This window comes from Tupaia chinensis, unplaced genomic scaffold, assembly GCF_000334495.1.
Source record: "Tupaia chinensis unplaced genomic scaffold, TupChi_1.0 Scaffold000270_1, whole genome shotgun sequence".
Lineage (NCBI taxonomy): Eukaryota > Metazoa > Chordata > Mammalia > Scandentia > Tupaiidae > Tupaia > Tupaia belangeri.
In genome coordinates, this window is record NW_006159750.1 from 2,671,670 (window position 1) to 2,684,015 (window position 12,346).

The window sequence follows — 12,346 nt, forward strand, 5'->3', positions numbered from 1 at the left end:
TATTTTATCAAACATGAAGTGAAAATAACAACAACAAAAAAAAAACCCTACTGAATGCTGGTATTGAGCCCGTGCATCATGTTCTCGTATGGTATTTTACCAAACATGAAGTGAAAATAACAAAAAAAAAAAAAAAACCCTATTGAATGCTGGTATTGAGCCCGTGCATCATGTTTTACAGCTAATCAGGGTCCAGGTATTAATTTATGTCCCAATATTTCTAGTGTACTAAATATGCATTAAAAGTGGGACCAGCAGTTAGCGTAAAATGGCTATGTCGCCGAACTCCCATGTAGTTGACCGCAGTTCAAGTCCCAAACTGGGTGGCTTAAACTCACGCCAGGTGCATATGTGTGGGTGCCCAAGATCCTGAGAGGATAATGGAGGAGAAGGAATTGCAGCGTGGCCATCCTCCCTGGGAGGGGGGCAGGGGTGATTTCTCGTTTTCTATCTCTCTCTGTCTTTCTGGTGAGCACATTCACCCTATAGCAAAAACCTCTCCAGAGAAAAAATATGTATTAAAGGCAATATATAATTTCTATTTCCAATAAAAAACTAATTAACAAACAAAAATAGTCTTTATGTCTAATGTGTGCTGACTTATTAATTAAAGCCATGCTATTCTGAGGTCCTGGAAAAAGTTCCTAAGTATATAAAGTAGGAATTGGAAAGCTATCCAAAAGTAAAGTAAAATAAACAAACAAAAAAAAATTCATGGGTTTATATAATTTCATCCAATCTCTCAATGACCCTTAATAAAATAGCTTTTACCTTAGGTTGCCCATAAAGGAAAATCAAACAGTTCTGTTTCTATCTACTGCAATTGTCAGCTGGGTTATAAGAAAGTTTTATGGCATTTTAAGTCCTAGACGAGGGATCAACATGAATCCTCTACTTGCCTTTCTTGGCAAACCTCTCTTACCACTAAAACCAATGTGGTTTCTACTCAGTCTCTCAGGCTACTGACTTTTACCCTTTGAAAAGTAACTCCAGAAGCCATTAGACCATTTTGACAATGGAGAGTAATTCACCTCACTATACCCTTCAAATCTGTTAAATAAATGAGAGTAAAACTTGTGTTTCTTTTATGTTGCAATTCAACTCCTAACTCAATTGTGCAAAGTTAAAGTGGAGATACAGCAACTGCATGGCCACCTGCTGTTCTTTGTGACAGCCACCACTGCCCCTTGACACTGAAGAGCATAGCATTGTCACCCAATAACCAGACAATTCAGAAGTTCTGGGGGTATATTAATGAGTACAGTGCTGTGTACCTTGGTCTGAGGATTTATGCTGTCATTTTGGTACCAAGAGTAAAAGCTAATAACCTCTGCTTCCAAAAGTATGTTTGCAAAGCTGTCAAGCCAAGGTGGTTTTACTGCATTAGTGAAAATAGCTGCCTTTCTCAACATCAGGTACAGCTTAGTTTTGTGATATTAGGTATAAATTAAAGCAAACTACGTTTCTTAGAATTAAACATATTAAAAAAGGAAGCTCTAGTTTCTCACTTATGGCAGAATTATGTATCATAAACATATTTTTAGGAGTCCTGCCCAATTCAATCAAGATCCTCTCTTTCATAAGTACCTAATGATCTATTATTCAAGCCAAAATATTGTAGGCTTTATGGTTTTCACTTATTATTCAGACCAACTGTCTCATGACTATGTAACATCTCGTATCCCACTCAGTGTCTCCAGCTTAAGAAAAGTTGGATGTGTTTTTCTCTTACTTGAATTGTGAAATTCAAATAAATGTGAACCAAAAGAAGACTTAACCCTTTTACAAAATTAGCTATTTTGGCCTGCTGGCTGACTGATTAAAAACGGAAACTGTCTAATGAGAAACTACGTTTGAAATTAGCAGCAAAGCTCTACTGTACGGGCTTATCTGTAGGCACAACACCTAACGTTCTACTTTTGTTCCCATGGGCACTCCTTTGACAGACACAGCCACTGGAAAAAAAAGAGTGTAAAAAGCATAACTCATTATCAGCCCAAGGACATAAAATGGTAGCTGAACAGGATAGGAGAAAATAACTGTGCTGGAATTTATTTTTATAATATGGGAATGGAGCTTTTTCTGTTTTTAGTTCAAGAAGAAACATGATTCCAGTGTAATGTGCTGTTGATACAGCCCGTGCACTTACCTTCTAAGAAAAACTTCCAATGAGTGTGCTAAAGGGAACCTTGTACAATTCATAAGAACTCTAACATGAACAAACATGCCCCCCATCCCTTTAGAGGCCAGAATTTGCAGATAGATACCAAGGGATCCTGTAGTGATGCATTGGATTAATTCACCAGCCTCTCACTTCTTTAATTTCTGAGAGACCAAGTCTTTAAAGCTGACATATGGGAGAGTGGTGATATATTGTATTAATTCTGTATTCTCTTACTTTTGTTTTAGGTCCTATGTGTTTCAAGAGACATTTGTCTCCATCACAGCCACATCACACCAAACATTTGATTTGTCAGTTCATTTGGTCAAATACCATTCAAAATAAGGGATGCTTAGGGAGAAGAGTCCAGTTCAGGATCTGCCCTCTGTTTCTGAACTTGGCCCAAATAAATATTTCCTTCTAGTTTTTCAAAATCCTGTAGTTCCCTTTAATAAAGCAAGGACTTTGAAGTGATAGTTTGGGATATTCTCTCTTTCTTTTTTTCCCACTCATTAATCAACAGGTAGAATATTTACCATATTCAATATAATTGCTCAGGAGATGTCCAGATTCCTAGTCTCACTTCCTTTGAAACCATTCATTTTGCTGTATAGTACCTCTGCCTCAGGTTGTTGTGTAAATGTTTCCCAAACTCTGTGTGTTATGACAAGCATGAGATATAAGTTTTTCATGGATAAAGAACAAAAATTAAAAAAAAATAAAAGCACTGGGAACTGGGCACAAACGCTGTCATTAACTATCTAGAGATATTCTGAAACTAGCTACAGGGCAATTTGTATTTATAGTTTGTAAAGCAAATCATTTTTATAGATAGTATTTCACATATTCCTTATATCAAAATGAAGTAAAATGATAATTACATGTGAAGAGACTGAGCTTTGACAGGTCAAGCAACTCATCCAAGCTCACGTAGCTAGTAAATAGAAAAGTTTAAGTTTTAACTGGGTTTAGTGAATCCATCTTATCCCCCCAGATCATCTCATTCTCCAGTGAAAGTTACAGAAAATGTGGCAGTAAGATATAGATTAACATCAGTGAGAGCAGGCAGTATACACAGTAGCTCTGATCTACTGGACCTTTCTTGCACATTAGAGCAAGCCATGGGTATCTGAATGAAATATGTATATTGTTGCACTTAGAAAGAGAAAACATGAATCCTTTCGGAATGTGTGGGCCAAACACAACATAGTGTGCTCCCTATAGTTGCTCTCTTGTGAAACTCACACAATAAACACATATTCAGTGTTTGTCTTTGTGAAGACCATAATCTCCACAAAGGGAAACAACATCAATTTTCCTAAATATAGACACCAAGAAGGAAAATAAAGTAATTTATTTCATTACAGATTCTGGTGAATATCAGCTCTAGAGCTTCTAGGTTTCCCAGGACTATCTCTTCTCCATCCTACGTGCAATATTGACAGATAAGCATATGGGGTTTTTTAAAACATATTTTTAAGAATTATTTATTAATTTTCTTTATAATAATTATTTTTTAAATTTTAATTTGCACTAGGGCATATATGCCCTCCAGAGAAAGAGAGATGGGGAAAATGAGAAAGCAAGCCACCAGGTCCTGGACTCAAACTGTAGTTGGCGGTGTTAGAATCTTAGTACCTTAACCACTACACCACCTGCTGGCCTCAATAAGGATAAGTTTTCAGTTTCCTTTTTCTTTTCGGAGAGGTTTTTTTGTTTGTTTATTTGTTTGTTTGTTTTGTTTTTGCTCTAGGGTGCGTGCACTCACCAGAAAGACAGAGATAGAGAGACAGAGAGACAGAAAGCGAGAATTTACCTTTCAGAGGTGTGGGGGAAGGGGGAGGTGGCCATGCCACAATCCCTTCTCCTCCATTCTCCTCTTGGGATCCTGGACATGCACGCACGCATACCCGGCGTGAGTTTAAGACACCCGGTCTGGGACTCGAATCACAGTCGACTACATGGGAGTCCAGCAACGTAGCCATTACACTATCTGCTGGTCCCAGGATATATTTCAAACATTGATTCTTCAGACATGTTTTTAACCAATATGGCCAACATACATGTTACTTATATAATGAGCACTCTGAAAGGAATCCCTTAAAAAGTGACATTTTAATCTATGCAAATGAAAGGGACCAACAGTTAGCGTAATGGCTACATCGCTGGACTCCCACGTAGTCGACCACGGTTTGCGTCCCGGACCCGGTGGCTTAAACTCACGCCGGGAGCGTGTGCGTGCGTGTGTGGCCAAGATCCCGAGAGGCGAATTAAGGAGAAGGGATTGTGGTCTGGCTATCCACCCTAGGGGGGTGATTTCTTGCTTTCTATCTCTCTGTCTCTCTCTGTCTGTCTGGCAAGCGCACACGCCGCAAAAACCTCTCAAAAAAAAAAATCTATGCAAATGATAGTTTGTATAGACACATGACTATCATAAAAGAATATGTGGTTGATAAAACATGGCAAGGAAATGAAGTCAGGAGTTATGCCAATGTAGATGGAGAAAGTAAGGCAGTGTCTGTTGAGAAAAACAAACAAACAAAAAACATGAGTTGTCCAGGAGGAGCGTAACATGATGGAAATAGCATTTGAGTCAAAAAGTTTAGTTTTCCTACATACTAGTGACATCATTTTTAGACAGCCCACTTAAATCCCTGAGTCTTTCCCAAATTTTCTTTAAAAAAAAAAAAAGTAAAAAACAAAAACCAGAAAACAAAACAGACCCACCTTACTGAGTGAGAGTTTGAACAGTACCAGACCCGGTGGCTTGAAAGATACACTGGGTGCATGTGTGTGCATGTTCAAAATCCTAGGAGGAGAATAGAAGATAAAGGATTGTGGCATGGCCATCCCCACCTGAGGGGTGATTTCTCATTTTACCTCTCTCTCTCTCTCTCTCTCTCTCTCTCTCTCTCTCTCTCTGTGGTATACACATGCCCTGTAGCAAAAACTAACGTGTGTGTGTGTGTGTGTGTGTGTGTGTGTGTGTGTGGTGACTGGGGATTAGGAATGGAAAGTATACTATAAAATGCTCAGAAAACATAATTTTATGAAGACAGACTTGACTACATTTGTGATTTAAATGGATTAGTGATGAAAAAAGAAATTATCTATAAAATGGATAACATGGTAGCCAGTTTTCAACTTCAAATTAAGCTTTAATAAACTCTCATTTTCTCAAACCCATAAAATGATCAGTAACTAAAATGATATCTATGGTCTTAGGTGAGATTTCTACTATTTAAGTAGAAATTTAAGTGGGGTTTTTTTGTCATCTTTTTCATAGAAAAACATTCAGAGAGCTATTTAACTATTGTCATGAAAGATTTTACATGAAGGATTTTTGTTTTGTTTAACTATATAGGTCTACTGGCCACTACCACAATGTTTAAATTAGACTCATACTTCCCTCTGTTAATAAAGATTAAGAATGACTCATGCCCTGAATACCTTCGGGAAGTGTTGGCTAAAAGGAAAAGGAGCGCTTTTGTCAGCAAAGTGATCCATCCACTCAGAATAACTGTCCCACATAAATGGGCTCTAAAATGAGGAATGATCAGCCCTTCTATCATTAGGTAGAACTACAGATGCCTTAACCCTAATTCTCTTTGTTTAACATAATAAGGAGTTTTCTTAAGAACTTGGGGGCATAATGGTGGATGAAGCAGAACTCCAACTATGTTCACAGTAGGCACAGTATTTCCATGAGTTGTCCAATATGCTGAGAAGTGGGGAAGGTATATGTCACTTTCAGTTGTTTATCTAGATGAAATGTGTCTGAAATACTGAGTAATATAGAGACCTTACATGCTATTGTTATACAGGATTCAGATAAAATTAAAGCCAACGTAATTTCTACTTATTTTATAGGACAGCCCTGCTAGTTGAAGGTGAGGAGTGGGAATGGGAGATATTTAATTTGGTCTCAGGAAACTTGGATTATCGTCCTCACTTTTAAATTAATTTTAAATGTGATCTTTGGTAAGGTTGGCATAAATAATGTTTTAAAGGCATTTTCAATTATAACACTGTATCATTCTTGATTTATATTCCTGATAACTAAAAGAGAAACCACAATTGTTCATCTTTTGGCCAGTCCCATGGCTGTTTCTATTCTACATCTGTCCAGAAGGTCAAAAGCAGAGTCTAAATTAGGGCATCTCACAAAGACAAACAGCATGGGGCATGTTCAATATCAGCTTATTCAGGACACACCAAAGGCATGCTTTAAAATTTATCCTGTGACTAAGCCTTGAGTAAAGACTTTAAAACTGTCCTCTATTTTCAGATCTCTTTATTTAATGTTTTATGGAATCTGAGAACTGTGGAAGAGAGAATCTCTTTTCTTTCAGTCAACGTGATGCCATGACAACCACTGAAATGTGAAAGATTGTCAAGTCAACAATTGTTTTGTCTACATGATGCCAAATAGCAACCACTTTGATTGATTTGTTTTTTAAGTACAAATTTGTTCAGTTGTTGAAGCACAGATACAAGCTTTTTAATAATCATAGCCTTAATTTTATTCAGTGTACAACCAATTCCAAACATACTATCTCATTTTTATTCTGATTTTCCAAATAACCCTGGGCTATCAGTAAAGCAAGTATTATTATATTTATTTTATAAATGAATATCATAAGTGGGATTTTCATCATAAAAGCATAACTATCCCAGTTAATTTGCTCTGTATTCTCTAAGTGAAACCAAAGGCACTCTAACGTTTTGCACATCAAACAGCAGTGTGTAGCTGCCTGTTCCAAATAAAATGTTTAGTAAATGGTATTTAATATAATTTTGTTACTGTCCATCATCAACGGTGAAGTCTTCCCCATTCTTGCTAAATTTTTGTCCTATCTACAGGAATATATTGAACACCCTCATTCTCTAGAACAGCCTAGGTTTTTCCATTTGGCAGCCAGCTTTGCCTCCTTTACTTAAGTTAAAATAGATATCCTCTCAAATATAATTTGGTCCTAACAGACTGAGTCTATCAAAATTTCTTGACAAACATTGTAAAGATACTGAGGCTGAAGAAAATAATTTGGTCAAGATCACTTGATGCTAAGTGTTATAACCAGAATATGAATCCATACCTATATCACTTCCAAACTTATTATTTAAAATATTTTTTAAAATATGCTTTCAGATTTAATGTCAAACTCTCAAATTCTTGTTAACCTGGAGTTTCCCACCCACCCATTAGTGGTTTTGTATCCTGTTAAGGAAGGAAGAACAGATACCAAGCAGAAAAGAAGATAATGCTCAATTTAAAATGTTCAATTAGATCTTACTTTTTAAATTTTATTTCATTTTACTTAGTCAGTAGATATAATGTTCTTTAAAGAAAAGTGTGATTGCACAAGAAAATTATTTTCTTAATATTCTGGCTCCAATTAAAACAGCAAGAGCTGGGAACCAGCAGTTAGCGTAATGGCTATGTCGCTGGACTCCCACGTAGTCGACCGCGGTTCGTGTCCCGGACCTGGTGCCTTAAAACTCACGCCGGGCACGTGTGCGTACGTGCCCAAGATCCCGAGAGGAGAATGGAGGAGAAGGGATTGCGGCGTGACCATCCCCCCTGGGGGGTGCTTTCTCTCTTGCTGTCTCTATGTCTCCCTCTGTCTGTCTGGCGAGCGCACGCGCCCTATAGCGAAATAAACCTCTCCAAAAAAAAAAAAAACAAACAAAAACAAAAAAAAAAAAAAACAAACAAAAACAAAAAAAAAAAAAAACAAACAAAAACAAAAAAAAAAAAAAACAAACAAAAACAAAAAAAAAAAAAAACAAACAAAAACAAAAAAAAAAAAAAACAAACAAAAACAAAAAAAAAAAAAAACAAACAAAAACAAAAAAAAAAAAAAACAAACAAAAACAAAAAAAAAAACAGCAAGAGCTGGTCATAGATTCTTGAGCTGTCACTGTAGAAAACATGCCATCTGGACCAGACTAACCTGTGATTTATTCATTCCCTCACTCAACAGACCATACTGAGTGCCAACTTTGTGGGGACAAGATAGACTCTTGGAACTTCATGAATTTGTAATCCAGTAGGTGGCTTAATATTGACTAAGTACTAAAGAAAATGAGGTACAAAAGTAGAGAGTACTGTCAGGGACATTTTATAGGGAGTGAATTTGGTCTGGGGACCCCAGAAAGCTATCTTCCAAAATTGAGAAGATATTTATGCTGTAGCCTTAAGTGTGACTATGAAATAGCTACAGGACAGCATAGTCAGGAAGCTGGGTAAACATATTCAGTGGCTGTGATTGTCCATTTTGTGTAAGAATTCATTAGGTTTTAGTACCCAGTTATTCAATTGGACAAATTATCTAGGTGTGGTAAGGGTATTTTACAAGTATGATTAACATTTTCTGTTAGCTGACTTTAAGTAAAGAATAGTGTTCCTTGATAATATGGGTGAGCCTCCTAAGGGTATGGCTTTATAGAAAAACTGAGGTTTTCCTGAGGAAGAAGAATTTTATCTATTGACTAAAGCTTCTACACCTGCCTAAGAGTACAACCTCTTGGTCTGCTTTATACATTTTAGACGTTTTAGCCCAAACAGCTGGATAAGCTAATTCCTTTAAATAAGTCGCAAACACATGCACACACACAAACAGTGCATCTTCTATTTCCTCATAATTCATTTCATATGTCCGTGCACACACACATATATAAACAGACCCACACAAGGGGTTTTGAAAAAAATCATGGAAAATGTGTCTAATGAAAAAAAACTACTCGTGGGCTTCAAAATGTTTTGCAACAAAAGATACTTGTACTTGAATTTTTCCATGAACTTGTTGAAATAAATTTATTTGTTTGTCAGAAAAGCTATGGTGTCTTCTTGCATAGAAAAACAGAAAAATATGTCATGACTTTTCTGAAAACCAGACCAATACAGATTTTAATACTGGAAAGTAAAATGTTACTGTCATAAACACTTTAAAATATAGAAGTTCCTTTGGAATGGAGTAATGGAGTAATTAATAGAGGTTGGAAGAATTTTGAGGTACATGACAGAAAAAGCCTAGATTATTTTGAAGAGATTATTTTAAAAAAATAAGCTCTCAAGAAAAAATGAGTCAAGTTTTTGGAAACTGGAGAAAGGAGATTACTGTTATAAAGTAGCTGAAAAACTGATTGAATTGTGTTCTACAGTTGAGATGAAAGGCAGAACTTGCAAGCAATAAATGTGAATATTTAACTGAAGAGATTTGCAAGGAAAATATGGGAGGTTTCTCTTTGTCAATTTTAATAAAATGAAAGAGGAAAGATACAAACAGAGGAAGAAACTATTAAGCAAAGCATAACCATTTGATAATTTGGGAGGTTTTTAGACTATCTGGATTACAAAAGACATTAAGAAAATCACAACTGAGAAAGGGAGGTTCTGGAGAGAAGTCTAATGGTTCAACAACTTCTGCTGAAGACACAAGATATGTAAATCATGGATTCAATCAATCATGTCAGCATAAGATAGATACAGTGATGGAGTTATCCAGGAATAACCTGTGGAGAATCCTCTTACCGAAGAGAATAGATCACCTTGACATACCAGGAAGGCCTACAAGGTTTTTGAGAATCTTATACCAACAGCACTATCAACTTAGACAGAACGGGTTAAATTTAATGAAAGAAAGCTACCAGACATCCAAAATTCTGCAGGAAGGAAACAGGCTTATAACGTGACCCAGCTGCCAACATCTGCTATTATTCAAGAAAAACGAAGAATGACTCAGAGGATAATAAAGCTGCCATGGATGGTGAAGAGAGTAAAGAAGCTGCCAATGAGGGTACATAGGGAAGAGGTTTGAGCCATGTAGAATTATTCTCAGGTCTTCAAACCTAATAGAATTTATCCTACTGAATTTCAGACTTTCTTGGAATTTGTGACCCCTTTATTTCTCTCATTTCTTTTTCGAAATGAGAATATCTAGTCCATGACTATATTACCCTTGTATTTTGGAAGCAGATAACTTGTTTTATAGTTCCACAGGTCTACAGATGGAGAAAAAAGTTGTGCTAGGATGAATCATATCTATAGCCTCACCCATAACCTGATTTAAATAATGTTAAAGACAAGATTTGGGCCTTTTGAACAGATGCTATTCTAATATGTTTTGAGATTAGAGTTAATGCTGTAATGGATTGAGACTTTTAAAGATAATGAAATGGGGTAACGACATGTTGTATATAGGATGGATGTGAACTTTTGTGAGCAAGTAGAAAGATACTAGTAGACAAAATAGTGTTATAAAAGAAATATCCACTAAGAAACTCAGAATATGGCCTTATTTGGAAGAATAACATTTTGCGAATGAATTGAGGTAAGGATCTTGAAATGAGATAACCCTAGATTAAAGGGGGTCCTTAATATAATCAATAATGTTAGGACATTCTAGAGATGGAAAAGAAGACATAGAGACTTCAGAGGAGGTTATATAAAAACAAAGTCAGAGATTGAAGAAATACTAGAAAAGACAAGGTATTTCAAGAATCTCCACTAGCCACTAGATCCTAGGAGATAAGGAATGGAATGTATACTCAAGGCCTTCAGAGGGAACCAGTTCTCCCGACATTATGATTTTGGATTTCTGGCCTTTAGAACTATTTTTAAAAGTAGATATTTTAAGCCATGAGCATTAAGCCATGAACACTGTGGTTCTCTGTTATTGCACCTTCAAGAAACTAATACAATGATCTTGAGATATCTGAGGAACTAATTTAAAAAAAAAAAAAAAAAAGATAAGTATGACTGAATCACACAGAAAAAAGTATGAGAAACCAGACATGAAGGTAAAGAATTAGGCATAGGTAGACAATTCTCAGGCCCAACAGACCACTGAAGGGCTTTTCTTCAGAAAAATATGATCCATTTGCCTTTTTGAAGGATCTCTGGTCACTGTCAGAACAATGGGTTAGGGCTGGTTTGGAAAGAAGGCAACAGAGTGTCAGAGCAAAGTAAGAAATCTAAAACCCAAGAATAATCTTAGGAACTAGGAGAACAGTAAACACTAAAAGAACAAACTGAGCAAACACAAGAGCAGACAAAGAACCCTTAGCCCAAGAACATGCAAATATAATTGTAGTCAAAGTTGTTTTGGCTTATTTAATGCTACTGGATGACTAGAAATGTGCAGTCTTCACAGTAAGGTAGGCCTCAATGTGCATGCTCTTTCAGCCACCCTGCTGATGTGTAAATTGCTTAATCTCTTAATCTCAGTTTATTATCCTAATAATATATATTGAGAAAGATATTTGCTATAGACTTATGTGCTTGTTGGAGAGACACAGAGAGAGAGACAGAAAGTGAGAAATCATCCCCCAGAAGGAATGGCCATGCCACAATCCCTTCTTCTCCATTCTCTTCTCAGTATTTTGGGCACACATGCACATGTGCCCAGCATGCCCCTGGGTCTGGGACTTGAACCATGGTCAACCACATGGGAGTCCATCAACTTAACCACCATGCTACTCACTGGGCCTAATAGATATATTCTTAGCACTATTGAATATATTAGACATTTAATATTGTAATATAAAAGAATAACAGAGCAAATTTAAATGACAAAGAAACTCTCTCTTGATTCTTTTTCTCCTCTTCCTTTTTTATTGTTTAGAATACATTTCTAACATTGTGACTACCCCACCTTTCCCATTCATCATTAACTGAACTTAGATTCTACTATCTTTATCATTTTTCTTTCTTTTTCTCTCCCTCCTTCATTTAGATATGTTAAGCCACTTCTAGGATTCCTCTATTTTCTCAGAAGTCTTTTTCAAGCTGCATTTCTCTCTTCCTGAGCACATGTGCACACACACACATGTACAAACACATATCCTTCAGAAATGAATCATTTACATCCCTCTCATCAGGACGCCATAGGCAGAGTATAATAGCAACTGTCTCTTCCTATAATTTGCACTGATTTAGGTCATTTTTCAAAATTCAATTGCTAATGCTTCTCTTTCCAACTAGTTTGCACATCCTCCAGGAGAGCATACTACATACATAGTAGAGAGAGTAGGGAATTTACTACACTGACATAATCTGCTTAGATTCCAGATTTCATTTTTTTTTTAGTTCCTAAAGAAGAACTTTTCAACTATTCTCTTTATTTTTTTAAGAATATAGAGACTAATTGGAGATTTAGCTATATGTATTGACTCCCACTCTTT